The following is a 5,000-nucleotide window of genomic DNA, read 5'->3' as shown; positions in this document are numbered from 1 at the left end:
TCCTCTCCCCTCTTCTATTCCCCTTTCCTCATTTCTTCCCCCTCTCTTCCCCCTCTCCCCTCTTTTCCCCTTCCCGTTTTCTTTCAGATTCTCTTTTCCCCTTCCCGTTTTCTTTCAGATTCTCTCCCCTCTCTTCCCATCTTGGTCTTTCCCTCTTTTGTGCCAAACCTTGTCAGTCGTCATCCTCTTTATCATTTTTATCTTGACTCCCTCTTCTTCCACTCTCTTTCTCTATTTCTCTCTTTTTCTCTCTCAGTTGCTCTCCCTCACTTCACTCCTCCTTCCACCCTCTCTCTCTCTTTGTCTCTCCCTCTATCTCTGTCTGTCTCTCTCTCTCTCTCTCTCTCTCTCTCTCTCTATCTATCTATCTATCTATCTCTCTCTCTCTCTCTCTCTCTCTCTCTCTCTCTCTATCTATCTATCTCTCTCTCTCTCTCCCACTCTCCCTCTCTCCCTCTCTCTCCCACTCCTCTCTCTCTCTCCCACTCCCCTCTCTCTCTCTCTCTCTCTCTCTCTCTCTCTCTCTCTCTCTCTCTCTCTCTCTCTCTCTCTCTCTCTCTCTCTCTCTCTCTCTCTTTCTCTCTCTCTCCCACTCTCCCTCTCTCCCACTCTCCCTCTCTCGCTCCCTCTCTCTCTCTCTCTCTCTCTCTCTCTCTCTCTCTATATATATATATATATATATATATATATATATATATATATATATATATCCTTTACTCTCCTTCTTCACTTCTTTTCTCCCTCCACCCTCTCTCTCTCTCTTTCTCTTTCTCCCTATCTGTATCTCTCTCTTTTTCAATCTCTTCATTGCTCTCCTCTTTCACTTCTCTCCTCCCTCCACCCGTTCTCTCTCTCTCTCTCTCTCTCTCTCTTTCCGTTGCTCTCCTACTTCCTTTCTCTCTCCCTCCTCCCTTTCCTTTTTCCATCACTCCGCCACTTTTCCCTTCCTCCCTCCCTTCCCTCCCTCCTCCCTCCCTCTCTTCCTCCCCTCCTCCCTCCCCTCCTCCCTCCCTCCCTCCCTCCCTCCCTCCCTCCCTCCTCCCTTCCTTTCTCTCTCCCCTCCTTCCTTCCTCCTGCCTTCCCTCCCTCCCTCCTCCCTTCCTTCCTCCCCACCTCCCTCCCTCCTCCCTTCCTTCCTCCCCACCTCCCTCCCTTCTCCCTCCCTCCCTACCTCTCTTTTTGATACTCTCCTACTTTTTTCTCTTCTCCCTTCTTCCCCCCTCCCTCCCTCCCTCCCTCCCTCCCACGTGTTCTCCACCAGCCTCCCACACTAATTAACTTCCCTCGATCTTCCATCTCCGACATTTCGACTTCGTCTTCTTTATTTTCCTTCCAACAGCAATAAAAGCCAAACCCCTTTTGACACGCATCCTATTCCCCCGTCCTCTTCCTCCTCCTCCTCCTCCTCCTTTCCCTTACTCTCCTCTTCCCCCTCCTTTTCTTTCCTTTCCCCTCCTCTTCCTCCTCCTTTCTTTCACTTTCCTTTTTCCTCCTCCTCCTCCTCCTCCTCCTTTCCCTTCTCTTCCTTTCTCTCCTCTTCCCTTCTTCCTCCTCCTCCTTTCCCTTCCCTTCCCTTTCTGTCCCCTTACCTTCCTTTCTTCCCTTTTTTCCTTTGCTTTGAACTTCCCTATTCCTATTTCCTTCCATTCCTTTACCTTTACATGCTTTATTCATTTGTTTGTTTGTTTTTTCTTGCTCCTTTGACCTTTGCTATCTGTCTTTCCTCGTTTATTCCATTTCCCGTCTCCTCCCTTTCCCCCTCCTCCCCTCTCCTCCCCTCTCCTCCCCCTCTCAGCTGTTCTCTCGATTTTTGTATTATTTTCTTTTTGTTCTCCCCATCTCTCCATCTGTCAAAGCTTGTAAGTCCACGTGCCCCTTTTCTTATGGGCGAGGGGTGACGTCATTGATCTGGCGATGACGTCACTAAACGATGACGTCACTAAGCGATGACGTCATTATTCGGGGAGGGAAGATGACATTATTTGTTGGATGAGGACGTCACTGATCCAGTGATGACGTCGCTGGTTGGATAATGACGTCACTTGTCGGGTAGTGACGTTATTGTTCGAACAGTGACGTCACTGACCCAAGTGATGGCGTGCGAACGATGACGTCATGAAGATGTCACGTCGCTGAAATTTGCTTAAAAATCTCCTGTAGGACTTGCCCGTCGTGATGTCTGTGCTCTGTCTTTCTGTCTGTCCGTCCGTTTGTCTGTGTAAGGACCCGCCTGTTGCGTGTCTGAATACTAGAACAGACTTGTCAGTGTCTTTCGTTTTTTTTTCATTGGTTTTCGTTTTTTTTTTTCAGAAGTTTTCGCTCGCAATGTTGCTTCGCCTCTTGTTTGTGAGATTGTTTATGTTCCTGTCTATATAGATTCGTTCATACCTCCAGAGGTCACGCCGTTAATTCAAGGAAAATGACGACAGCGTTATTGTTAACCGCCATTTCCTAGGTTTCCCGGGGTTAAGTTAGTTAAATCAAAAGTGTTGCCAAGTATTGGTCGAGATTTTCCAAATATAACAATATGGATTGATCGAACAATGGCTGTTCTTGACGTAGTATTCGTGATGTCTTAATTTCCCATAGTGTCCCCAATTCTTTCTTTTTTATATACAAGGTGTATGACCCTGTAGGCTGGCACTCGCTCCCTGGATCGACCTTAGAGCCCCATCTAAGAGATGTGTAGGAAATTAGTGAGGCTATAGATTCGATTATAGTGATTTTTTCTAAACAGAATAATATCTAGTGTTCACTAGAAGAAAATCTAGAAATATATACAAATTAATTAGTTTTATTTTTTATTTACTTTTTTTTTATTATTATTATTATTATTATTATTATTTTTTACTAAAAAGTGATGGAAGGTGAAAAAATAATGGAACGAAAAATAAAAATATCCAACTTTTGGATCGTGAAATACATTATCATAAGCTCACGCTGCAAATGCAGTGCTGTTTCACATTTTCTTTTAGACAAATGTTACATGTCAGTCTTGTCAGCTTCTATGTTAGTGTCTGTCAGTCTGGCTGTTCATTGCTCGCTGTCAGACAGCCAGTCTCCCTCTGTCAGTCGCTGTCATTTCTTATCGATCTTTCTTGAGGTTGGTAACTCTTATCTCTCCTTCTAGTTCGTGTAGTATTTTCACATTGGCATATTCACCCCGTTTCCTACATCGTCTATCATAATTTATCTTAATTTCGCGATCGCTTTCCTATCTATATTTCTTTTTTGTTTTGTTTTTATTTTTTCTCCCAAATTAGTTCTTCGCCTCGCTCGCTGATTGTCTTCCGTTGTCTGGCTTAATAAATTATGTTTTGATGACTTCTTCTTTGGTCATTAATCATCTTTCCCTCCCAAGAGCACACCCCCAAATAATTGTTCCTTTCTTTCGGCCCAAAAGCGGTCTTGTCAGACTAAGAAACAATTTGCTAATTACCTGGTTTCTGGCCAAAAGTATATCATCAGTTTTTATATGTACACGTGTATGTATGTGTGTGTGTGTGTGTGTGTGTGTGTGTGTGTGTGTGTGTGTGTGTGTGTGTGTGTGTGTGTGTGTACGTGTGTGTGTAGTTAATCAATCATTTGGTTTCAGAGAAGGTAATTAGTTTTTATGTGTATATACATTGGGTATGCGCACATGAATGTATACATGTGTGTGCGTTCACATGTGTGTGCACATGTATGTTATCACGAACTGACTGTGATTTACTGTCTGTGTCCAGAGACAAAGATATTTATTCTGGTATTGATACGAAAATAATCGAGACAAAATATCCAACTGAAGCAGATGTAAGACATTATTCAACTTTTACTTAACTTTAGACTGATATTGATGAAAAAAGATAGAGAATTATTTACTTCTTAAGAATCTTCTTAATGAAATAATACCTAAACTCCAACATTAATATTCCCTATTCCAAACACACAAAATAACCCTTATGATAAATATAGTATGATGAATATTTGTCTGTATCGCCATTAATATATCATTTAATCCTTTAAATAGACTTAGTAAACTTTGTAAGATGAATATCAAGTATATGCTACATTTGAAGACTGTTTGTCAAAGATTGATCTTCTTTGATCCGAAAATGATTAAAAAAAAAATTTACTTTTGTCACTGAAAATATTTTCTTTGATCCGGAGTGTATAAAAGTCTTTAATTTACTGTGAAAAAAAATTCTATCTGAGGATAACTTGAAGCTCTTTCCACTGTTCGCTTAGATGAAAGATCTTGTTTAGATGGCTTCAGAGTGTATATTCTCACTTCAGCTTGAATAGAACTGAAATCAAGTTCTCGTTTCTTTCTTGCTATAGCATTGGCCTAATTGCTCAGTCTTCTCCGATTCTTGAAAGATTTAGTTTTGACGCTTGAGTGTATAAATCATTGAGGCTTGTAAGACTTAGGAAACGGCTTTATTAGTTATGAGAAGTGGTGCGACGGTTTTTAGATAAATAATAATTTCGGCAGAGACCAACTGACTACTTGTTTCTTTTCTTAAGCCAAGATAAGAAGTTGTCGACCGTTTGTGGACCATATTTTCATAATATACTCGATAATTTGATAATACACATCATACTAAAATAAAAACATATGTATTGAATAGGAATTTTTTTTTATAATAGAGCATATAAGATAACATGTATATTTATAAAATATGATGTATATTAGATATGGGTCGTGACAATGTATAAAGTGTGTGTGTGTGTGCACATTTATGTATATAAGCGTATATATGTTTATGATTAGTCAATAAATTGGCTTCTGAGGAAGTCCATCATCAGTTTTATATGTGTACATATTTGTATGTATATATATGTGTATATGTAGGTGTGTATGCAATGTAAGATTCTAACGTAAACAATAAATTTAATCAAAATTTATATAAATAGGTGTATATGTGTATATGTATGCAGGACAAGATTCCAACGTAAACGGCAAGTGTCTGTCATTAATTTAGATATATACATCTATGTGTATATATGTATGTATGTAT

This window comes from Oratosquilla oratoria, chromosome 16 (genome assembly GCF_046742065.1).
Source record: "Oratosquilla oratoria isolate Oo_2021 chromosome 16, ASM4674206v1, whole genome shotgun sequence".
Lineage (NCBI taxonomy): Eukaryota > Metazoa > Arthropoda > Malacostraca > Stomatopoda > Squillidae > Oratosquilla > Oratosquilla oratoria.
The sequence above is the reverse complement of the archived record's forward strand: the minus strand, read 5'-3'. Positions refer to the sequence as shown.